Genomic DNA, 26,826 nt, shown 5'->3' on the forward strand with positions numbered 1-26,826 from the left:
TGCTCAGGTTTCCTCTTGATCCTCAGTTCCGTATATATTCTCTCAGATCTCATGGCTTTAAGAGCTACCATTCATATACAACTCATAAAATATTCACATCTTCCTTTGACCTCACCTCTAGAAGTCAGACTAATCAATTAGGGTAGACTATTTGATACCAGTTAGAACTACAAGGTACATGAGTCCAGCAGAAAATAAAGATGCAAGGCTACAAGAGATGGCTCAGAGGTTTCCCCATGTTAAATTATGGATAACAATGTTTACATCATACCACGTAGCCATGAGAATGAGATATAGCCATGTAGGTATAGCACCTAATTCTAGAGTCTTGAACAAGTGAGAACTTAAAGACAGAAACAAAATAATGTGGATTATATTGGTTTCTAATGATCAGACATTTTCATTGCCAAAGGTGAAACCATTCTCTAAGTAATTATCAGAAAACTTCTTTAGCAATTATTGAATGAAGTGGTCTATCAAAACCCAAACTAATGTCACCATGTGCTGAATTCCTGAGGAAAATATTCATGAACATTTTTTTCTTTAAGAAGAGTTAACATTAGAGGAAACTTTTGGATCTACACTGAGAAAAAACTTGTGTGTTTCTAGAACCTTCATCTTATTTCTTTAGGGAAAAAAATTCCATCATCTGACATATTCTCAAAATTATTATATAGCTTAATAATATGCAAGTGTGGAAATCACCTATAATCCTACTGTCAGGTAGGATCTGTTTATCCTTCCAATTAAAAAACATATACAAAAACCCACATACATTTATTTGAAACAAAAATCTCCACTTTCTATACAGTATCAGAGAGGGAAATATCTAATTTAAAAGCACAATATACATACTTAAAATTTTTCATTTGACTTGAAATTAAATTTTCATCTAATTCAAATATATTGTATCAACATGCTTCTGACTAATTAAAAAAATCTCATAACTAAGCTTTTACAGTGTTGATAGCTATCCTAAAAAAAGAAAAGAAAAGGTATGTTACTTGCTGAATTGGACATGATTTACCATGAGTTTACAACTATTGATTTTGTTCACCCAGGTTATTAAAATAATAAAAGTCTCATTGTGAAGCATAAATGAAATCAGAAAAAAATAGAGTGCATTTGTCACAACTATAGTTAAGAATAGACAAACATTATAACATATTCCTGTAATCCCAGCACATGAGAAAATAAGTCCAGACAATGGCAAACAGGGAAACTGGCCATGTCTCAAAAAATAATATTATGAATATCATGAAATAAAAATTCTACTGGTGACTCAGTACTACTTAGAATATGATGATTGTAAGGATTTGGATCAAATTTTATCTTCCAAAACAATATTTTCTAGAGAGATTTCTAGTAATGTTTTAGCAAAATCTATCACAACGAATTAGAAATTACCCTCTTTCTATGTCAAAACAAATCCAACAGCACTTAAAAGAGGAGACAGGAGGCCCCTGAACTCCTTTTCAATGCCAGCCTGAGCTATATGAGACCCTGGAGCAAAAGATATTAAAAAGATAAAAAAGATACAAAAATGCAAGCAAAAAAGAAAAAAGTCAAGGAATCATATTTTAATAATATAAAATGTAACCTAAAAATTACTTGCCATTTTAAAATTATTTATGGAGAAGTTCTAAACATAAGGGGTGGAATTTCATATGAGAAAATATATATAAGACAAGTAAAGGGTGGCCAAAATACCAATTCATAATTGTTAATTCCTAAGGTTTTAAAACACAGCCACAAGCTAATTACCCAAAGTCCTGCTGTCCATTGACATTTGTGAAGAGCTAGAGTAAATGGCAGGGAATGTCAATTTACTACAGGCAGCTTGTGGTGTTATATTTTGACAAAAGAAATAGATCAAGTTACAGCCTCCTTCTATTATCAGTGCAGCCAAGATTTATAGTTTCTAACAGCAGTCCTACAGGAAATAATGGAAATGACAACAGTGCCTACTAAACAACAGACTATAGAAAAGCATGAAATAAACTACCATCTAAAGTGTCTAGAAAAGTAAGCATCCCTAATAATACTTCAAACATGTAGCAGATATCCGTAAACTACACATTTAAAATCTCTATAACCTTTAAAAAAGGTTGATTATAAAATCTGAGTTTTTAATGAAAAAAAATGAAAAACTGATGATAAACTAATTTAAAACTAAGTAATACACAAATGCACTCATCACTACTTGTTGCCATAAAGACTGCTTTATCTGGGCAGATTTATGAAACTCTAACAAATTAGTTAAAAATTGGACATTGCTTCCAAGTGATTTTAAAGTATAATGTAAAATATTCAAAATACACTTTATTTTTTTTTCAAAGAAAAAAAAACATAAGATCTTCACAGCAAGAAGTATACTTCTGTGTTCAAACATAAGAGAACTTAAATACATTTGTATTTGTAATTGAATTCAAATATATATAAATCAAAATAAAAGCTAGCCAAACTGATTTAAGGTAGCAAAAGTGACCAAATATTAAAATCAGGGATTTTGACAATATTCATATGTAAATAACTTCTCAAGGCTACAAGGTACATATCAGAGTTGTTTATATTTGGAGTTCTGTACTAGTTAATCCTTTTGAGAAACAAAAGTTGAGAAAATTGATAATGTACTCTGAAGGCAAGAACCAATACACACAAGCCTTTTCCTACGAAAAATAAGTATCCTCAAGCATATCATAGAATTGCAGAGTATCTGCCTCTTTGTAAGTCTACAATGGCGCATTACTACAAAAGGTGAGCACTCTCTTTCTAGTCTTCGAACAATTCGGTCCTATAAACTTAGAAAGGGGCAGAACCACAACCATAGAGACAAGTCACAAGTAGGGGAGTTGAGAGGTCTTTATCTCCAAATGTTTCCCAACTCTTTAGTTACACAAAAAGCAAACAACATTATTATTTAACTCTTTAAAATAAAGAATTCATCTAGTCTAGAAACAATCATATTCAGCAGCCATGTGTAGTGAAAATTCTTTTAATTTCTCTCAAAGTAAAAGTTATGTTCATTTCTTGTTTAAAACTTCCTAACACATGCCTCAAAACAAAATAGGAGAAAGTGTTGGGGACATTATTTTTAATAGAAATTACAACGTAAACACCATTACTATTACTTCTATGGCTACCAAGGTTTACTTATACCAGGTTGTTAAAAAAAGGGCAAAATAACCAAAACTGTCTTACTCATGAAAACCAAACAATATATTTCATTTTAAATCCTAGATGGTTTCTTAAATTTGTTCAAGTAACCCTGCTTTAAAAAAAAAACAAAACTATTTAATTGTGTCAGATTTTTGCAAATGAGAGAGAGGTAAAGGCATTTCTATGCCTCAAATAACCAAAACCCAAGCTAAGTGTAGCTACTTAAGCTATTTTATGTCTATATTTATAAAATTAAATGAATAAATTATACCACTTTGAGCTTAAGATAAATGAAACTTGCATTCTATTTCCCTGAGGATAAAATGTTAAAAAAGAGTATCAAGGCTTTCCAAAACAAGAAAACTTTTACAATCACTATCTATTCTCTAATTTCTAGGTTTTCTGTTTCTATAATTACCTCAAATCTGAAGATCTCATGTATTAACTCTATTGTATTAATAATGATTTTAAGTTTCTTTGATGACTAATAATTCAAACAGAGCATCCTCTTGCATCCATCCCAGAATTCCTCTTAACCAAAAAGACAGGAGCAATAAAGATCTCAAAATATCCCCTCCCCAAGAATTCAAACTAAAAATTTGTATCTGAAACTAACTTATAATGGAACATTTTCACTCAAAAGACCTAGTATTTACTCAGCCTTTTTCAAGGCACTTTACCATCATCAATTATTTCTTAGTGAGACAGCCCAGGATTACCCAGACCATTTCACTGATGCGGAAACAGACACCAACAGAAGGGAACAGGGGCAGGAAAAGGGGTGATAGGAAGCATCTGGGAGGAACAGGCAGGCAGCTAAAAAGGAACAAACTCAAAAGAAAATGAGAGTCACTTCTAGCCTCTAGTTGACCATCACAATTCTTACTACTTTGGCTTTGGAGAGATTTAAGATATATTTTGGAATAGGAAAAGTACTTTGTAAGTCTACTTATGACCTAAGCTACTTGGTAATAAACATGCAATTACTTAGCATTTAAAAATACCCAATTTCCAATGTGCTTACTGATTTCAACTAACACTAGCAAAATATCTGTCTTCATAGACCTAGGTCAGAAAATAATCTCACAAAACATGTAATTTCATATAATCATAACAAAATACACAAAAATCACAGAAGTCAGAAATAACTTTTATTACATGAGTGGCAAAAGTACTTGATTTTGTCCATTAGTCAAAAAATCATTTGTTCTCTATCAATTATGATGTTCTTAGCAACCTTGAAATACACAAGGATAAGGTACTGGTGGGTTGGTTGACTTAAACACCAGAAACTAAAATGCATAATGGGTTTTCAATAAATATATCTTGAACTGGCGGAAATCCATATAATAAACGAGCACTGATGCTTAATGAAGACCTTAGCTGAGCCATATATCTAAAGGCTGACAAAATATCTAACCAAATCATGACAAATACAAAAAGATGCTTAAGGAGCAAACTCTGTGTATCAGTTTTAAAACATCCTCTTATATATAGTGAAATACTAGTTACCTTATCCATGCCCCTTCCCCAAATAACAATTCTAAAGCAAAGCAGGTTCTCTGGAGTGAACATGCTCGTAAGGAACTTACATAGTTGGAAGACATATGTAGTATTCAAATTTTTCAAAGTTGTTTTAAATGGTTTGACTAAGATCTTTTGTAAATTACAAACTATTTTAAAGATGATAAATTCACTGTCTTCTCAAAGTCTTGGATTTACTTTCAAAAGCTTATTTTAAATTCCTCCCATTAAATGAAAGGCACACAGATTAAAAGAATGCCCATCATTACAAATATTTAATGGGAAAAAAGGGCAAAAAAAGGATAAAGTTGTCATTACATTTGGAATGAAGATCATTTGGAAAGAATCAAGGCTATGCCAATGAATTACTACTACTACTGTAAAAAAAACTGCTTGTGCTCAAGTATATATTACAATGTTCTTCCCTCAAATTGAAAATAATAATGTCCCTGGAAGAATTAAAATTGCAACAACTGATGCTCTCTAAAGAAACAAGCATCTCCAGTACTTTTGAAAATCATGTATCATACATTATTTCCCCTGCCTCGGTTTCCCCTTAGTAACCAATCTCTTTTGAAAAGGCATCCTAAAGTTACACTAATGGCAAGTCATAAATCTTAATATTCTCATTCTTCAAAAACAGAATCAGATTTAAAACTGTAATCATACTTTGTGATGAATGATAAGTGTTTAACAACTTTCTTTAAAATATCAGGACCCTCAGATGGAAGCCTGTAAGTTAATGTGAGCTGCCCACATACATACAAGGCAGGACAGGAGGGGTAGGGAGACATAGATGATTACTAGTCAGCCTTTGAACCCCCCACACACACAAAAATAGTCCATCTAATTCTAATATCTTTTTCTGACTCTTGGAAGTACAAGTATTATTCAAATAAAAAATAAATCAATAAGGGAGAATAACCTTCAGAGAGCTGTTTCTAAGCGAAGGGAGCAATGGACACAAAACTCAAGTTTTGTTTGGCTGCTGACCATCATATCTCCTTAAATACATTTCCTTGCCTATAGGCTCTGGGGGTTGGGGGAAGTTGATCTTAGACGTCTTGTCCAGCTTTATCCAGAAGTCATCCATTGTGGAGGGCTAACCCTGTGAGGATCCCCAAGGCACACACCTGGCATCAGACCCACCAGGAGCTCCAGGCCACAGGCACATCTTTCTAGGTTGATGTTCCCTCCCAAAATCCAAGTTACCTCCCAAGTCCTTGTTCTCAGCACAAACCTTTCAAAGTCATCCCTGAACCCTAGCCCTACCAACCACCCACAAAGCCCCCAGGCTGCAGCCTGGCCCCACCTACCCTGGGGAGAATTGCAGAGGGCGCTGTCGGTGCTCCTGGAGAGGAGGGCCCCCCGCTGAGGGAGCTGGGCCAGGGGCCCGAATGCCTCTAGCAAGATGGGCCAGTGATGGGGGGGTCCAGATAAATGTGAAGGTCAGCAGTGATCGCTAGCAGCAGGGATGGCCCACAGAGTACACTAATTAGACACAGCAGCCGTGGCATCTGGGGTAAAGCGTCCAGGGGTGTGAGACAGGGGTGTTGGGACAAACTGAGGCGGGACGCTGGCGCGGCAGTAAGGGGGCGTTCCCAGATCAGGACTTGCCCCTAAGGCTCCCCGCCGTCCGCCTTGCAGGCTGCCATCAGGACTCCAACATCTGGGCTCCGTCTCCAGTTCCAAGGGGGACCAGGGCCACCACGCACCACTAGTCTCCTCCACCCGAGCAAAAACACTTCTGTCATGCTAGCTCCGGGAGCAGGGACCAGACTTCACGTTGCAGCCGCCATTTTTGAGAAGCCGCGCGCAGAGCCGCGCATGCCCCACAACCGACATAGCCACCCCGCCCTCCTACAGCAGGCTGTGTGCCCCGTGGTCTCTGCAAACACGCCCAAAGACTGCTGCCGAGGGTGGAGCTTGAGCCCTTGACCCAGCAACCTGCCTGAAGGAGTTTGAGCAGTGGCCATCGCTGAGAAGTGGTGATGCTGAAAAGCCTTTGGCTGTTTTCCCTTATCAGTCAGAATCAAAAATCCCAGCAGTAGCCCAAGCACCCAAAAACCCTGGGGTCTGGCATCAAGTTCCATCCTGGGTACTCACTGCCATTAGAATTTTAAACCCTTAGCTAACTCCTACTTTGGCCATTGACTCGCAGTCCCCCAAAAATAAATTCTTCCACAAGAAACCAAGTTCCAGGAGCAAGGAAAATTGAGTTCCTACTATGGAACTTGAGCTGCTCCTTCCTTCTGAGATTTCAGCTCCCTCAGCTTTATGCCTCTTCACTATGGGTTTTAGGCACCAATGCCCTCCCAGTCCCACTTTCTGGATTTTTTGGTTCTTAATTTATGCTTAACCTTAAAGACAGTAGACTTAGCCTAGTGACAGCATTTTCTCACACCTGAGAGTTCCCAGAAGGGTCATACAAAATGCAATTTGGATATCCCCCAGCATATGCTTCCTCATCTGAGAGAAATCTATAGCATAGTGGAGATCACTCTGAAGAGAAGAAGAAAAAAATGCCTTAAAATAACCCATCAAATTGCACAAAATACATCAAACAAAAAGCCACAGAAAACACTCACCACTAGTTCAGACTTTACTATAAGTCAATTTCAAAATTTTGCTTGAAAAATATAAAATATGCCATGATAGCCAAAAGTTAAAGTAGGACTTGTCTTCTTTCCACACCTCTATCTAAAACTGAGTGTAGGTTTTGCATCTGTTACATTAATGTATATGGATTTTTCAAAATTATAATTCTGAAGTTAGAGCCTAAAACTACAAGCATATATCCACAGCAACAAAGAATATAGTCCATTTTCTACAATATAAAATAATTTTCATAAGCAACTCCTACAGTAAGAAATAAATGCCATCCCTTCAAAGAATTTTAGTACTGTATGTATTAGGCACCGCTAGAAGATAGGTTTAGGAGCAAACTGGAAAGCGTTTTTGGTCTCCCTAAGAATCCAGTAGTTCCTAAGATAGTAAAATAGAATGTAGTCTGGTATATCCACTCTTTTGAAACTGAACAGGCTTGACACCTAGAGATCTCCAAAAGGACGTGGCATTACAGTCTTTCTCTCCTCCTAGTAACTAGGAAACCCTCTCCCTGGAGATAATATCAAATTCTCTTGGTGTAAGTTAGCTGTTAACTTGGACCTAACTCCCAAGAATCTCTAGATGTGCAAAATCAGATAAATGATTTCTATAATGTACCTAGTTTAAGAAAGATCTAAACATGATGAACTTACTACTGGTGATTTGCTTCACAATTTGAAAATCACTTGGTAATTATAGATAAACACATTAAAAACTTTTTTGTTCTCTTGAGCAAGCTGCTTATTAGACCTTCTCATAGTACCCCTTTGCTCTAATTTTAATTTTTTTTTTTTTGGTTCTTTTCTTCGGAGCTGGGGACCAAACCCAGGGCCTTGCGCTTCCTAGGCAAGCGCTCTACCACTGAGCTAAATCTCCAACCCCCTAATTTTAATTTTTAACAGAAATAGTATTTTTACATCACAATCAACAAATAACAGGATTTTACATTTTCATATTTTCACCCTTGAAAACCACATTCTGTCTTTTTCCCGCCTGTGGTGGGAACTTTCAACCCATATGATCGAGAAAAGATGGAAATTTGTGCCTTTGAGGCATGCTCAATGTGAAGCCTTTTTTTATTATGAAGTATGAGCTAGTAAACCGAATAAAAATTATACCAAGCCTAAGTCTGCAAACTTCCAATGTACAACATATTAAATGTTTAATGTCAGGAACAGTCAGGTTCTTCTCATCTACTATTTGCTAGCATCATTTCCAAAATAAAGGGCAAGTACTATAGTTTCATAAAATATTTTGGTACTGTAGGATGAGCCAGTTTTCTGGCAGTCTCTAGGGAAATCATTGCATTATTGTTGGTGTGAACAGCCAAAGTGGTTTAAATCCTTTGTAAGCAAAGTGTCCAAATGTCTCAAGTATACTTTACTATTTCTGAACTGAGCAGTCAAAATTATTTTAGAATTGATTTTTTCAATAATAAATATTAAAGTCAATGGATTACCCTTTGTTGTTTTAAACATGGGTGGTTTTGGAAAATTTGTAAGTGAGAAATTTTAGAGTACAAACCTCAAAATTTGAAATAAAACTAGAAAGCAGGGCTGAGTAAATGTCTGAGCCACTGGGAGATGTCTGTACAGAGAGCCTGATGACCTAGAGCTCAATCTCTCAAGGCAGCAGGAAAGAATGGATTCCTAAGAGTTGTTCCGAATTTCAGAATAGCAAAGTAGCATACTCATCCTTATAAGCAGACATAAAATTTTCTTTCCTTTAACTTATACTGTAAAGACAATATACTGCTGAGACTTCCAGGCAGAACACCAGGTCTTTACAGCCTGGGGATGCTATTTTGAAATTGAAGCACTGAAAAACTACCACGATTAGGAACCTGAAATGATTCTACAGTACTTTCCCCCCAACACTGTATCCTGAAACAAACTGCAAATGTGGCTTCTATTATAACAGCACTAGCAACATGTGGATATTTAACATTAAATTTAATTGGGTTGAAAGTAAGTTCAGTAGTAGAGTATTTGCCTACTACGCGGGAGACTCTAGGTTGAAACCCTTGTGACACACACAGACACACACAGACACACACAGACACACACACACACACACACACACACACACACACACAAATAATTAAAATTTCAGCAAGGAGATCCAGAAACACTTCTACTGGCCTATAACCTCAACTATTTGTGATATAGGAAGATCACAGGGTCAAGAAGTTCTAGGACACAGAATACTACAAGGACAGTTTGGATAACCAAGTAAAACCATGATGTACAAGTTTAAAGTGGAGATGTGATGTGCTGAATTACACGCTGCTCAGTACTTGTGGACAAGAAGTGAGGGAAGCTGTCAAAATGAACAAAATCTAAACAATACACATATGAAATTGTCAAAGAATAAGAATAAAATCAACACCTACTTACATGAATTTGCAACTTAGCACAATGGAATACCCCGAAACAACTAAGAGATGACAATACTACAATTGAATCTATTACATGTCCTTCCTTAGAAAATTCTGTACTCCCTTTAGAACAAGTTTTAAACTTATGCTTTACACAGATGGTGGAAAGTCATTCCTGAATGAAGCACAGAAAAAAGGTTGGTTACCTGTCCTTTAAATGGTGAGCCTATGTACAAAGCAGCAGGAAGCAAAATAACAAACTTCTCTAACCATCAAAACCTCACAAAAGAAAATTTATACTACAAATAAAGCAATCTATTTTTTAATCACATGGTAGTTAGATATAAAGGCTCCCAACTTCTATAGGCACTCCTCATCCTACATTCTGCTAGCTGAAATATTCTTTAATCTCTAACAGATTTTCCACAGCTCCACAAAACATACGAGCACACATGGTCTTCCCTAATTCTAATGAGGTCCTAGTGTTTTCTTGGAGCTATGATAGAATCTTTCAGTATAATAAGGATCTCTACTTTTATTGACATGGATAACTATCCCATTCCAACTGTGTATTCACATACAGAACTGACCATAAGGCATGAGTAACAGATAGTCACAAGCTTAAAGAGTAGGGCATTTGAAAACCAATGTGACAAAAGCAAACCACCTATCAAGAAAAAAATATGTCAGTGCAAAATAGAGATGGGGACAGGTAACCAGGATAGCAAATTGGATTGGGATTAAGAAAAAAACGTGGGGTTGGGGATTTAGCTCAGTGGTAGAGCACTTGCCTAGGGAGCACAAGGCCCTGGGTTCGATCCCCAGCTCGGAAAAAAAAATAGGTTGGGGATTTAGCTCAGTGGTAGAGCGCTTGCCTAGGAAGCACAAGGCCCTGGGTTCGGTCCCCAGCTCCGAAAAAAAGAACCAAAAAAAAAAAAGTCAAAATATAGAAAGGAAGCAGGTATCACTCACATAATTATTTACAACATAACTTGCATGGCAATAGATACTTAGGAAGGAAGAGCAGAAGGAAACTAATGAGCCAACTCTCCATCAAATCCAGAACACCCAGATAGTACAAACCAATGACAAGTAGAAAGAAGAACACAAAAGTAGTGTGACTGTCAGACACCCGAAAAACATGGAGGAAAAATGGGCTGAGTAGACAACAGTTTGCTGCAAAATAAGCACAAATGAACCTAATCTGAAGAGTGCTCCACAAAAGGGACCACATGATGAATCATATAAGCTGTACAATTCCTAGCTTCTAATAACCAGCATGACTGAATAACACATCCATCCAGCCTATCATAGAGAAACTGGAAAAGTCATAAAATTCCTATGACATTCCAAGGTTACAGTTTGTCCATAAAGCATGTTACCTTAGGGTATATTATTATAAGTTTTAATGGATGTTTCAACCAACAGCAAGTCTGATAATTTGGGTGGAATAATTCTCAGATTTGATGGACTCTCTCCCTTATTCTAATTTATCTTGCGATATCCAAAAAATTCTTACTATGTATCAGTGGGGACCAACCTCACACATACTGGCAAATATCACCATGATGTGGAAGACTAACAAAAGTGACTTTTCACCAAAAGGCAAGCACAGACAAGTTTCCTAAAGGAAAGGGACCAAAGCAGAATACTTCTGAGGTGTCAGGGGGTCTTCATTCCCATGCTCAGGAACTATTTAAACATATATAGCAAATACCATATTTGTGATAACATACCTAAGATCATTTAACTATAATATATATGGAACACTAAAACATAAATAAGGAAAGTCAAAACAATTGTACAAGACATGATAGGTAGTAGTCCTCACAGGCTTTCCAGACAAGAGGATGGATAACAGCATGAGAAACACACTTGTAAGGAGAATATGTATATTTCAAGGCAATGAGGCCCATCCCTGCAATCCTAGCACTACAACAGCAAGGAAACAAGTGGAATCCCTACACTAGAAGGGAGGGGGAGCAGTTGGATCAAGAGCTCAGGACAGCTCAGCACAGATACTAATCTCAAAGTTGTTCCTCCTGAGGAAAACAAAACATGTCTGAGTGGGCATGGTGGTATAATCTGAAATCACAGCATTCCAGAGAGTATGCCAAGGGTATATAGGCATTCACTCTACCCAAGACACAATAAGACAATACCACAACCTGTTTTACCTGCAAAATATTGAAGTCCACAGAAATTTACAAGGACCTGATTCAAAATAACAATGTGAAAACAGGGTATGTACTTTGACAAGCATGCAAAGGTATCTATGTTCCTCAGTGGGGAAAAATCTTCAAACATATAGAAAAATCAAAAGGACAACACCATAAGAGGCTTGGTACCAAACATGACAAACACTCAATTCTAAAACCAACATAGCATATTGAAAGCACCAACTCCAGAAACTACTTATTGGAAATATCTATACCTGACTGAAAGACAAAGGCTTGCAGCCCCAGAGACACAACTATATAGAGGAAATATGAAACAAACACATTACACCTCTATCTACCTATCCATGTCTCTCTCACTGGGTTTCTCTTTGTGTCTCCGTTCCTGTCTTTCTTTCCCCTTCCCCCTTCTCTCCCTCCCTCCCTCGCTCCCTCTCCACCTTTTCACACATATAAACAATGGAAATCTCTGTGTTTCTCTTACACACACAACAGAAACAGGCATGCATGCAGTAGAATATGCAGACACACAGGCCAAAGACAGACACACATAACCGTAGACCCTCTGTCCAAAAGTAAACATCACATGACAAATTATTGAAGGTGTGCTCTAATACCATACTGAAATGCTACCTGACATCTATAATTCAAAAGTCGGAAAAACTATGACAATTAAGTGCTGAACATAAGAATATAAACCTAAAGAAGCCTTTACAAATAACTGTCACTGGAAACAGACTATCAACACCTGATCAAGCCAGGTTATCAATTACAATGGGGACATACTTCCAACAATAAAACTGGTACTCCAAAAATAAACCTTTAAAAACATGGAGAATTAACAATAGAAACAAATGTAAAGAAATGCATTGGTTAGAAAGGAAACATAGGAAAAAAGAAAGAGATGGGAAAGACTATTACAAAGCCTAGAAAAGACACCTGAGAAAACCTAACATTGCAGGAAAGTAGGAAATGAGGTTTGAAACACAGAACAGAATAGGGGTAGTAAGGGAGGAGCAGGAGAGAGAGAGTTGGGGTGGGGGGTGATAAGAGAGGAAGTGGGCAGGGCAAAAATCAAATAAATTTTACCAAGATTCTCAGGGAAAAATTACACAAGGGGAGAAAAGGCCTGGGCAGGAGGGACAGAGGAAAGAACTTTAAAGGTGTGAAAAGGCTGTTGGAGAGGAAGCAGGAAAGGAACTTGGAAGGGAAATCAGAAATAACTCACTCCCAAACTTTCTCAACAGACAACAACAAAATTTAAAAAGTACTCTGAACGTAAAGAAATGGTTTTAAACACCGCAAATATAAAATAAATGTAAACTTAAGAAAACGCCCAACCACACCATCCATCCATCCATCATCCATCCATCCATCCATCCATCCATCCATCTATCCATTCATTCCCTAGGGTTAAGATAGACGTCAAGGAACTAGAAAGTTCCAGAAGCCCTCAAAAGGCAACACTGAAGTGAGAGGACTAATCGCCTGAGGAGACAAGGAGTGGCTGGGCCGAATTCCAAAAAACATTCTACTCACTGTCATGGTGAGCAGAGGGGTCCACTGGGCCGAAACCAGCACTTGGAATCCAAGGAGAGGGTCCTCGACTTGGAGAAAGTCCACAGTCAGGTGAGAAAGCCCTGTTAAAGCCTCCGCCTCAGCGCCACAGCCTCTGACCCAACGGCCCAAGCTACCAATCAGACAACAGGGATTTCTGGGAACCGGAAGTGAGCAACTTCCTCTACCGCCCCCTACAGGAGGGGCTTAAAAGGCACGTGTTGCACGAGGAATGGATGCCAGCTGCAGATTTGTAGAAGCCGCTCCAGGTTGCCAAATATAGTGAAATCCATGATGTTGGACATTTAAGCACCAACATGGACCAGACTTTTCGGTCACGGAGGTATTAAAAGGAACTTACACGAGTGATAACCAAAAAAATAGTTGAAAACCACAGAACAACCTTTTAACACAGACTGAAAAGGAAGAAATTTCGGTATCCCCTTCTCTTCTAAGAGTTCTATTACGATCACTCTACTTGCAAAGTGGGCAACAGGGAAAAATTAAACAATGCCAAAGAGCTGGGAAAGGAAGATGCTAGAACAGAAAAACAAATAATTGGGGAGAGGCAAAAAGGGGGCCTTAATTTACAAAATGGTTATGGAGAGGAAGTGGGTACAAATTTGATAAAGATATGGTAAGGCATGAGATCAGCCAAGAAAAAGAATGATATAGGCTTGGAGCAAAATGTGTTAGTGTTGGAATGTGAAAAAGTCTGAACAAGGGTTGAAGGTGATAGGAAAAGGGTATGGTGAAGACACACAAAATGAAGAAAAACAACTGGAAGAGGAATAAATTCCAGAAGACAGGAAAAGGGTGAACAATAGGGAAATGATGTCAAACGAGGAAATGGAAATACTAAGAATTTGCCCATCTTGCCCATCTGGAGTGAGCAAGATTCAGTCCCAATGTATCTGAAGCAAAAATAGGAACATCTCTGTGTACCAGACAACCTTGGTAACATACAGACACTGTCTCAAGGAAACTAAAAAATAATAATGAGGATGATAGCAGTGACAATATCTACCACAATCACCACCAACAGCAGCAGTAGCTGGACTATGACCACCACCACCACCACCACCACCACCACCACCACCACCACCACCACCACCACTAAAACAACAAATTAAAAAAAAATACTGGAAGACTAATGAAGTCTGGAAAGAGAAAACAGGTTTAGAAAGTGAGAAAATGGTCTTGTACATAGTGGGAAGATTAAAAATACAGTGACAATGGGGAAAAGGATAAAGGCAGAAGGAACAAAGGACAGGCACTCAAAGTGAGGAGGAAAAACGGAGTTAGCAACGGGCAGAGGAGGAGGCAGCAGCCCCCATAAGATAATCCTTTAAGTCTCCATCTGTTCCCAGAGCTGGGGCTATTCTACAGCCCTTGGACACAAAACCTGCCTAAAGAGAGCTGGTCTGCACACTCCCTCCTAAGGCCACAAGTAGGACCCCACTTTCTCTCCTTGACTGTCCAAAGACAGACCTACCAGATGTACGCAGGGCTCGGAAGCCACAAGGTAGACTGGGATGTGACCCTACCAGTCTCCATTTGCGCCCAGAGGTGGGGCTGTCTCACAGCTCTCAGACCCAAAACCTGCCTGACATGAGGTGGTCTGCCAGGAATGCCCTCACTCCAAAGATCAAAGGCCCACAGGAGGGACAAGCTCCAGTCAGAGACAGAAAGATCAACAAACATCAGAGATAACCAGATAACAAGAAACAAGCCCAAGAACCTAAGCAACAGAAACCAAGACAACTTGGTATTATCAGAAGACAGTTCTCTCAACACAGCAAATACTAGATATCCCAAAACAACTAAAAAGAAGGATTTGGATTTAAAATCACATCTCATGACAATGATAAAGGACTTTAAGGAGGACATAAATAAGTGGTGCATGCTGACAGGAACCTGATATAGCTGTCTCCTGAGAGGCTCTGCCAGAGCATGACAAATACAGAGGCGGTTGTTCACAACCAACCATTGAGCTGAGAACAGGTTCCCCATTGGAGGAGTTAGAGAAAGGATTGAAAAAGCTAAAGGGGTCTGTAACCCCATAAGAACAACCATACCAACCAACCAGAGTCCCTGGGACTAAACCACCATCAAAAGAGTACATATGGACAGACCCATGGCTCCAGTTTCATATGTAACAGAGGATGGACTTGTTGGGCACCAATAAGAGGAGAGGCCCTTGATCTTGCCAATGCTCGACCCTCCAGTGTAGGGGAATGGCAAGGCAGGGAGTTGGGAAGGTTGGGTGGATGGGTGGGAGAACACCCTCACAGAAGAAGGCAGAGATGGGATGGCATAGGGGGTTTATGGACAGAGAAATCAGGAGAGGGTATAACATTTGAAATGTAAATAAATACAATATCTAATACAAAAGTTAAAAATTGAGAAAAAAATAAGAGTCAGGAGGGACTGAAGAAAATGTTATCCAGAGACTGCCCCACCAGGCCACCAGGGGATCCATCCTAAATTCAGCCACTAAACCCAGTCACTACTGCTGCTGCCAAGAAGTGCTTGCTGATAGGAGCCTGATATGGAGATATCTCCTGAGAGGCTCTGGCAGAGCCTTACTGATACAGATGAGGCTGGCTGCAGCAAACCACTGGAGTGAACAAGCAGACCCCAATGGAAGAGAAAAGAGTGAATGAGCTGATGGGTCTGCAACTCCATAGGAAGAACAACATCATCAATCAACCAGACCCCACCAGAGCTCCCAGGGTCTAAACAACCACCCAATGAGTATACATGGGGGGACGTATGACTCCAGCAGCATATGTAGCAGAGGATGGTATTGTCTAGCATCAATAGGAGGAAAAGCCCTTGGTCCTATATAGACTTATTTCCCCAATATAGGGTGATACCAGGGCATTGAAGTTGGAGTGGGTAAGTGGGAATAGGAGCATCCTCCTCATAGAAGTAGGAGGGGGATAACATTTGAAATGCAAATACATAAAATATCCAAGAAAGATAAAATTGAAAAAAAAAGAAAATTTTCCACAGGGCTAAAACAAAATGGCTCTGAATGCAACCTGAAGCTTATAAAAATGAATAAAGGGTTCTTAATCCATTCCATATGAATTGAGAGGAAACTTTAAAACAGGTTTTCAAAGTATCCAGTATTCTCATGTATTGATTCCCAGAAATGTAGAAGGCTGATGAAAAAGGAATGCTTAAGCCCAGGACTAAAAGGCCTACCTGAAAAACTTACTGAGACCTGCTATCACAGACACATGAAGGAATCTATTCTTTAAGGTCCATGAGTTACTATGAAGGCTCCCGCACTCTACAGGCACTCCTCATCCTAAATTCACTTAGCTCAAATATTCCCTTGATCTCCAAACAGGTTTCCCAGAGTTACCCCAAAACATGGTCATCCCTATATCTAAAAACACTAGCATTTTCTGGAAATATGGTGAGATCTTTCAGTATAGTAAGGATCTCTGCTTTTGTTCACAAAAGTAACATTTCCATTCCACCTGCGCATTAAGCTAGGAAACGAACTGATCACAAAACATGAGTCACAACCTTTGACAGCAGGACATGCAAAAAGCCTACCTAACACCAATCACCTATGAGGAACTGGTAGGCTGGTATACAAAGGACGTGGGGACAAGTATCCAGCACAGCAACTTCAGTTGTGAATGAGGAAAAAAGTAAGGATGTCTCAGATTAAGAAGTCAAAGTAGGTAGCAGGTATCGTTCCTTTAATTCTTCACAACTTAACTTGCATTGCAATAGATGCTGAGGAAAGAAGAGCAGCAGGAAAATGATGAGCCAACTGTCAAATTCAGAACATGCAGACAGTACAAGCTAATGAAGAGCATAGAGAAGCACTCAAAAGTACTGTGACAGTCAGAGTCATGAAGAACATGGAGGAGACACTGGCAGGTAAACAAGTGGTTGCTCCAAAATCAGCACAACTGAGACCCATGTGAAGAGATCTCCACATACAGGATGTGCGTGGACCACATGATGAAGCCACTAAGCTGTAGACTTCCTAGATCCTAATAACTAGAACAACTGACTCACACATCTACCCAGCTTATCACAGAGAAACTGGAAAAGCCAGGAAAATCCTAGGACACTTGCAAGGCTACAGTTTGTCCACAAACCAGGATACCCTGACTAATACAACTTCTACTGGAAGTTTCTACCTGCAGCAGGTCTGGTACCTGGGTGGAATAATACTCTGCTTCAGTGGAATATCTTCCTTAGTCTAATTTCTCTCGCAGTATCCTAAAACATTCTTACTATACATCAGTGGAAGTAATTCCTCCATCATCGACAATCAAACCTCACACAAACGGGCAAATGCCAGCATGGTGTGAAGACTAAAACAAGTAACACAAACTTTTTTTTCAAAATGCAAGCACACAGCAGGTCCCTATAAGAAAGGGACTAAAACAGAATACTGCTGAGGTATTATGGAGTCCTTGATACCCATGCTCAGGAAATATATACACCCATATAGCCAGTACTATTTTGGTGGTTTGCATCTCAGACCCATAGAACTATAACATATATGGAATAACAAAACATAAATAAGGAAAGTCCAAACATGATCGATACTAATTCTCACAAGCTTTCCACACAAGAGGGTGGACAACAACATGAGAAATGAAATTGTATGGAGAGCATATATATTTCAGGGCAAGAGATCTACCCCTACAATCCTAAAACTAAGGTGGAAGGTACACCCTTGATCCCTGCACTACGAAGAGGGTAAAGCAGTTGGATCGGAGCTCAGGACAGTTCTGCACAGATGCTAGTCTCAAAGTTTTGATCCCTGAAAGAACTTTCCAGACTGGGCAGTGGTACACTCTGAAATCACAGCATTCCAGAGGCTATGTTGAGGGTATATAGACTTTCGATATGGCCAAGAACACAATAGGACAATGTCATAACCTGTTTTAGCTACAGGGCTATTTGAAGCATGGCCAAGGACACTGATCCAGGTAACAATGGAAAAACAGGGCATTTATTCTGAAAAAAATTACAGGTGTAACTATGCTCCACAGAAGAAACAACAAACATGTATCAAGGGGACAACACCATAAAGGTCCTTGGTACCAAACATGGAAAAAATCTATCAATCCAAAAACTAACAGGGTGTATTGAAAGAACCAACTCCAGAAATCTCTCATTGGAAATCTCTATCCCTGTCTAATGGGCAAGGACTCGCTGCCCCAGGAACATACATACATATATTAAGGAAACAAATTCTATACCTCTGTTCCTCTCTCTCTCTCTCTCTCTCTCTCTCTCTCTCTCTCTCTCTCTCTGCCTCTCAAGTTTCTGTCACTCTCCCAGTCCCTATGTAAATCGCTGTATATCTGGTTTTCACACAAGAAACAACATGCATGCATGCACTCAAACATACAGGCTCCCAGGTCACAGGAAGCCTGTACACACACACACACACACACACACACACACACACACACACACACACACACACATATTTTCTCCCTCTCCTGATCCCTCTACTTCTCCCTTTCCCTCCCTAAAATAATTCTGGACATTATTGAAAATAGGCTCTAATACCACAATCAGTTGCTATAGAACACCAATAATGGGAAATTCATTAAATCTAGCACAATCAGATGCTGACCAAAGAGCACAGACCAAAAACTGACAAACTACTAATACATGGTCCACCAAGGATTATCAATTACAATTGAGATATATTCATGCTTTACTGCTTATACCCCAAAAATTAATCCCTAAAAACACAGATTTAAAAATGGAGACAAATTAGGAAAAATGCAGACATTAAAAAGGAAAGAAGTGGGTTGGGGATTTAGCTCAGTGGTAGCAAGCGCAAGGCCCTGGGTTCGGTCCCCAGGTCCGAAAGAAAGAAAAAGGAAAGAAGTTAGGAAAGGGAGAAAGTCACTGGGGGGAGTATTACAAAGCCTGGAAAGGACGACAGGAGAAAACCTGAAGTTACAGGAAAAGGGGGGAAATGAGGTTGGAAAGAAAGAACAGAATAGTGATAGTGAGGGGGAAGTAATACAAAGAGAATTGGATTGGGGGGCAGGAGTTGAGAGGGGATGGCAATGCAGGGAGGAAACAAACTTCACCAGGAGCCTTTGGAAAACTGGCACAAGGGGAAAGAAAGTCCTGGATAGGAGTGGCAGAGCTTGAAGGGAGGCAGGGTGGAGGGAAGAGCTTAAAAGGTGTGAAAAGGCTGCTGGAGAGGAAGCAGGTAAGGAACTTGGAAAGGGGAATCAGGAGATAAGTAATTCGCTCCCAAAATTTCTCAAGAGGCAACCACAAAATTCAAAAATTACTCCAAATGGGAAGAACTGGTTTTAAACACCGCAAATATAAAATAGATGTAAACTTAAGAAAGCACCCAACCACCTCATCCCTTGGGGTTAAGGGAGAAGTCAAGGAACTAGAAAGTTCCAGAAGCCCTTAAAGGGCAACGTTGAAGTGAGAGGACGAAAAGTCTGAGGAAATAAAAAGTTGCTGGGACGAATCCCAAAAAAATATTCTACTCACTCCCATGGTGAGCAGAGGAATCCACTGGGCCAAAACCAGAACTTGGAATCCAAGGAGAGGGTCCTCGACTCAGAGAAAGTCCGCAGCCAGGCCAGAAAGCCCTGTTAAAGCCACCACGCGCCTCGGCGCCTCAGCCTCTGGCCCAACGGCCCAAGCTACCAATCAGACAACAGGGATTTCTGAGAACCGGAAATGAGCAACTTCCACTACCGCCCCCTACAGGAGGGGCTTAAAAGGCACGTGTTGCTGGAGGAACGGAAGACAAGGGGCAGGGCTTAAAAGGAGCCCATAGTACCTTGGCACCATAGCCTCTGGCCCAATGGCCCAAGCTGCCAATCAGACAAGGACTTCTGGGAACCGGAAGTGAACAACTTCCTCTACCGCCCCCTACAGGAGGGGCTTAAAAGGTGCGTGTTGCATGAGGAACAGAAGCCAGGGGTGAGGCTTAAAAGGTGTGTGTTACACGAGGAACAGAAGCCAGCTGCAAATTTGCAGAAGCCGTTCCAGCTTGCCAAGTATAGTGAAATCCATGATGTGGACACTTAAGCACCAACACAGACCAGATTTTCATTCACAGAGGTATTAGAGGAACTTACACATGAGTGATAACCAAGGGCTAGTTGAAAAGCACAGAACAACCTTTTAACACAAATTGAAGAGGTAGAAATTTTCGAATCCCTTATCTTGTGAGTATTCTATTACAAGCACTCTACTTGCAAAGTGGTCACGAGGCAAAGATTTAATAAGAGCAAAGAGCCAGGAAGGGAAGATGCTGGAACAGAAAAACAGATAATTGTAGAGAGGAAGGAGTTAAAAAACAGGTCCTTTATTTACAAATGGGTCATAAATAGTTCCTTTATTTACAATGGTTCAGGGAGAGGAAATGAGTGCGAACTTGATAAAGGTCTAAAGGTTAACAGGCATGAATCAGCATAGAAAGATTAGAACGGATAGGCTTGGAGCAATGGGAGAGTGGGAATATGGAAAGTGTAGGGAAAAGTTGAGAAAGAGTAAAATGTGATGGGAAAGGGTCTGGTGGAAAACACACACAAAAGGAGGAAAAGATTTGGAAAATGAATAAGTTCCAGAAAACAGGAAAAGGTGGACAACAGGCCAATTCTCAAAGAAAAATTGAAATGCTTTGAATTTGCACATCTTGCCCTGAGGACTGAGCCAGATTTAATCCTAGTTCTCCTGAAGAGCAAATAGGACCATCTCTGAGCTGCAGATCACTCTGGTCATATAGACATGACTAACAGTCATAAAATATAACTAAAAGCGATGAGGATATTGTCACCGCCCACAATAGCAGCAGCAGCAGCACCACCACCACCACCACTACCAGTTTAAAAAAAACAAAAACAAGATAATAGTAGAAAACTAATGGAGGATGGAAGGATAAAATGGGTTAGGAACCTGGAAAGTGGGGATAGAGGAAAACTGTTTTATACTTGGGGCAATGGTTTAAAGTGTTTTAAATAGGAAGATAAAAATACAGAAATAATGGGCAGAAAGGATAAAGGCAGAATAGACAAAGGGACAGGCACTCAAAGTTAGAAAGTGTGATAGAAAATGGGAACAAAGACTTAGCTATTAAACAGAAAAGAAGTAGGCTGAGTATATTGGGAAAGAGGAAGAACAAAGGAGTTAGGAATGGGTCAGAAGAGGAGGCACACACAAGTGTGGGACAAAGCAATGAGCAAAAGAATGGATGGGAGCAGGACAAAAAATAGGAAGGAAAGGAAATATATTATGAAGAAGGATAGGGAAAGAAAGCCAAAAAAAAAAAGACATTGAAAGTACAAAATCAGAAGAAAAATAGAGCCACTGCTGCCTGGTGGTACCACCTCTTGGGAGGCAGCAGGCAGCAGAGAGAAAGGAAATCCATGTGTTCTGGCCGCACAGAACAAAGGATCTAATTAAGGAATGAACAGAGGAATGAAGGAGCTAACAAGATGAACATCAACTATCCATCCATCCACCAATTCATCTATCTATCCATCCAACCATGCATCCATCCATCCATCTGCCACTGTCCAGACTGCAGGCTTCTCCATATCTGAAAAAACATAAATTGAGTCCAAGGCTTACACTGAAATGACAGAACTAACCTCCCTGGATTGAGCAACTGGATGCAAGAAGAAAGATAATTGTAAGGCACTCTAAGAAGAATAACAAAGGGGTTGGGGATTTAGCTCAGTGGTAGAGTGCTTGCCTAGCAAGCGCAAGGCCCTGGGTTCGGTCCCCAGCTCCAAAAAAAAGAAAAAAAAAGAAGAAGAATAACAAAATGCTGGCTCAAGAAAGAGCAAGTTGCTGCAAGATAGAAACCCTGGACCCTAAGGCCGAGTTCAAACCCGAAACTCACATGGGTGGAAGGAAATAGCCTACTCTCCTGCAAATTCTCATGTAAAGATGGCAGGTATAAAGGGTTCTGCATGCATGTGTATGTTGTGTTTACAATAACAAACAGAAGCACATAGAGAAGATACCGCATGCACCCACCAAAGGACACTCACATCTAGACCCACAGTCAACCTGGATGCACAAAACTTTAGTTATAAAAGACTTTGAAAAGATATGGGGGGCTGAATAATGCCCCCCCAAAGGCTCAAGGATTTCAATACTTAGTCACCAATGAGTGGCAATGTTTCAAAGAATTAAGAGGTCTGGCCTGGTTGGAGGGAGTGTGTCTGTGGGAAGTGGGGTAGGCTTTGAGTTTCCAAAAGGCACATTCCTAGTCCAGTCTGGACCCTATATTACAGCTGCTTCTGGATGCTCAAAAGAATATTCTACCTATATCTCCCACCAGGCTGAATACTCCAAATTGCTTCTTCTTGTTGGGCACTGTTTGAGCCTCTATCAGAAAAGCAGTTTTCACAGTGGGTGGCAATAATTCACAGGCTCCTAAGAGGTCAATTGGGTGGATAAGAGTTAAGTTTCGATGGCTCTAGGATGCATGACACATATGTGTCACACCTGATTTACCACAAAAAGGACAGAGCATATCTTGAATCTGGGAGTAGGGTGGAAAGTAGGCTCCAGACAGGTAAAATACAGGAAAACGATATTTTAAGAACCCAGCATGGCAATGACATCTATCAACTCACAGCAGCTGAGTGATCTAAGCAAGAACCCCACACTAGACTGTACCCCTCAAAATACCATCATCAAGGAAAGGGCGGGTGTTCTTCAGGGAACACTATCTTTCCCTAAGGTCTGTGACAAGTTGGTGGCTCCTTGGGGAGGTTTCCCTCTTCTTCCCTGGTATGGTTACTGAGAAGATATCTATGGGACAGCAGAAATTCCCCCAACAGCGCTCATGTAAGCAACCATAAATAACCTCAGTGGGACACTTAGAAAGTCAGAGAACAAAAGCACTAATTCAAGATTTCAGTGGTAGGAGATTAAGGAGAAAGCATGCATAGCTGTGAAAAGAACCAAAATCTAGGCTATACATATGTGGAATTGTCACAAAATCAGAATAATACCACCAACACATACATACAAAAAGCTTATACCTTAGCAAATCTGAATAATCTGACACTGCTATGAGATGACAAGTCTACAGTTCAACAATATCTCTTCCTCCTGTACTGGGGGAGTTCCTGTTTAGTAACCAGTTGTCCTAGACCAACAGGTCCTTATCCAGTGGCAGGTTTCTGAGAGATAGATCACCAGGGGAGAAGAAGTTAGAGAAGACAGGAAACTTTGGGATCAGGCTTGCTTAAACAAGCTAGCAGCTGATGCTACAAAATTTACTAGGAAATTCAGTGTCATATATACAATTTTCTTGAAAGGTAAAATGGGACAGTGTCAGTTAAAGCTGAAATGAAGAAATGAAATGAAATGAAATGAAATGAAATGAAATGAAATGAAATGAAATGAAATGAAAACTTCAAAGAAATGAAGTCAGGAAGAAGTGTACCAAGCAAGGATTCTTAAGTGTACTTTTAGACAAGCAACTAAGCTTGTTCTCCATATATCTGTGCCTCAAAGAACACTCAAGACAGGTCAAGCCCAATAACAGGGTGCAAAGACAGGAAAATAGAGCAGAAATATTCACCGGGGCATGTTGGCCCTGTAATTCCCACACTCATGAGCCCAGCAAGAAGAGCCTAGGGACAAAAGTAAGAAAGAAAAGAGCCCAGAGGTATCTATCTCCCCCATACCTTGAAAACAGTACATGCATCTCTGGATGTATCTATGTATATATCCATGCATGTGTGTAAGTACATACAACTATATAGATGAAAATATGGATGGAGAGAAGAATGGATGTGTCCACTGATGGATATATGAGTGAGGCAATTTGTGTAGATATATGTGAGTATATATGGATGGATGTATAAGTAACAGAGACAGGTACACATATACATAGAAAGATTGATAGAACTATATAAAAATGGACAGACAGAAATTAGATTGAAAGATCAATAGATAGTTACACAAACACACAAAGAAATATATTCCTTCTCTCATATACATATATATATATATATATATGCATGCACACAGACAGACAACAATTGTAATTTCCCAGGATGCTGACAGGATGAACTTGTATAAAGAGGTTGTACTAACTGACACTACCCTCAAAAACATCTTTGTAGTAGAATTTTCAACAGGGCTAATAGGAAAGGTCTCTGAAGGCAACCTGAAGCTTAGAAAAATAAGTAAAGCTTTCTTTACTCCATTCCATATGAACTGAGAGAAAACTTTAAAATGGGATCTTTCAAAGTATCCGGTATTTCTTTGTAGTCCCAGAAATGTAGAAGGATGATGAAGGAGGAATGCTTAAGCCCAGGAATTAAAGGCCTACCTGAAAAACTTACTGAGACCTGCTATCACAGACACATAAAGGAATCTATTCTTTATGCCCCATGAGTTACTATGAAGGCGCCCATACTCTACAGGCACTCCTCATCCTAAATTCAGCTAGCTCAAATATTCCCTTGATCTCCGAACAGGTTATCCAGGGTTACCCCCAAAACATATGAGTATGCATGTATGACCTTCCCTATTTCATATGAGACAATAGCATTTTCTTGGATATATGAGATCTTCGAATATAATAAGGATCTCTGCTTTTGTTGCCAAGAGTAACACTCCCATTCCAACTGTGCATTTAGCTACAAAACTAATTGAACAAAGGACATGGATAACACACAGTCACAAGCTTTAAGAGTAAGGCATATGAAAAGCCTGACAATCTCCAACCACGTAGAAACGAGGACAGGTAACCAGCATGGCAACTTGGGTTGTGAATAAGGAAAAAATTAAAGATGTACTCAGAATAAGAAGTCACTATATAGGTAGGTAGTAGGTATTACTTGCATAATTCTTTTTTTTTCCTTTTTTCTTTTTTTTCGAAGCTGGGGACCGAACACAGGGCCTTCCGCTTGCTAGGCAAGCGCTCTACCACTGAGCTAAATCCCCAACCCCACTTGCCTAATTCTTTAGAACATAACTTGCATGGCAATAGATACTGAGGAAGGAAGAGCAGCAGGAAACAAATGAGCCAACTCTGTCAAATTCAGAACAGGCAAACAGTACAAGCTAATGAAGTGTAGAAAGAAGCACTCAAAATTAGTGTGATTATCAGCGACATGAACAACAACAAAAAAACATGGGCCAGGTGGAAAAGTTTTGCTCCAAAGTAAGCACCAATGAGCCTTATCTGAGAAGCTATCCACATGCAGGATGTGGAAGGAGCACGATATAAATCAACTAAGCTGTATAATTCCTAACTTCTAATGACTACCAAGACTGATTCATACATCCATCCAGCTTATCACAGAGAAACTGGAAAAGCCACGAAATTCCCATGACACTTGCAAGGCTATAGTTTGTACACAAACCAGGATACCCTGACTTTCTACTGGAAGTTTCTACCTGCAGCAGGTCTGGTACTTAGAATGGAATAATATTGTTTCAATGGACTATATTCCTTAGTCTAATTTCTCTTGCAGCATCCCAAAGCATTCTTACTATGCATCACTTGAGACAATTTCATTGTCTACAGATATCCAAAATGCACATACATGGTCAAGCATCACCATTATATGGTGGCACAATACAAATATTTTGTTATTGTTGTTCCCTAAAAGGAAATAACAGATGAGGTTCCCATAGGAAAGGGTCCAAAACAGAATACAGCTGTATAGTCAAAAAGTCCTTGATGCCTATGCTCAGAAAATATTTACAAATATATAGCGAATATCATATTTGTGATAACTAATTAAATATATAGAGCATAAAATATAAATGAGAACATTCCAAACAACTGAATAAAATATAATGAGTTATACTCCTCACAGGCTTTCCAGACAAGAGGATGGATAACGGCATGAGAAACACACTTGTAAGTAGAGTATGTATATTTCAGGGTGATGAGGCCCACCCCTGCAATCCTAGAACTAATATGGAAAGCAGACCCCTGCAATCCCTGAATAACAAAGGGGCAACAGTTGGATCAAGAGCTCAGGACAACTCAGCACAAATGCTAATCTCAAAGTTACACTTCCTGAGAAAAACAAAAACTGTCCAGATTGAGCATGGTGGTACACTCTGAAATCACAGCATTGCAGAGGCTGTGATGAGGGCAGAGAGAGCATCACTCCAGTCAAGGAAACAATTAAGACAATGTGACAGCCTGTTTTAGCTACAGGACAATTTGAAGAATGTCCCTGGACAAAGACCTGATCAAAATAACAATGTAAAAACAGGACATCTACTGTAAAAAACTGTAGGTATATCAATGGTCTCAGAAAAACTACAAGCACATAAAAAAATCAAGGGGACAACACTATAAAGGGACTTGTTACCAAACATGACAAACGTTTTTAATCCAAAAGGAACAGAGCATATTTTAAGAATCAACTCCAGAAAGGTCAGAAGGCTATC

General features: G+C 39.6%; 1 protein-coding gene across 5 annotated transcripts in view; it reads right to left on the bottom strand.

Annotated features, from left to right (window-relative positions):
* The window catches only part of Scml2 (Scm polycomb group protein like 2), a 154,535-nt gene that overhangs the window by 101,222 nt on the left and 26,487 nt on the right, over positions 1–26,826 (bottom strand). For 2 of the 5 annotated variants that reach the window (XM_087600967.1, XM_087600964.1), the window contains exon 1: positions 6,000–6,494. The exons of the other annotated variants lie outside the window; for them this stretch is intronic. The gene's annotated coding sequence lies outside the window, so the exon portion shown is untranslated. Of the gene's footprint in view, positions 1–5,999; positions 6,495–26,826 lie in introns of those variants that run through there. 5 annotated transcript variants of the gene reach the window in all.

Source organism: Rattus norvegicus, chromosome X (genome assembly GCF_021556685.1).
Source record: "Rattus norvegicus strain SHRSP/BbbUtx chromosome X, alternate assembly SHRSP_T2T, whole genome shotgun sequence".
NCBI lineage: Eukaryota > Metazoa > Chordata > Mammalia > Rodentia > Muridae > Rattus > Rattus norvegicus.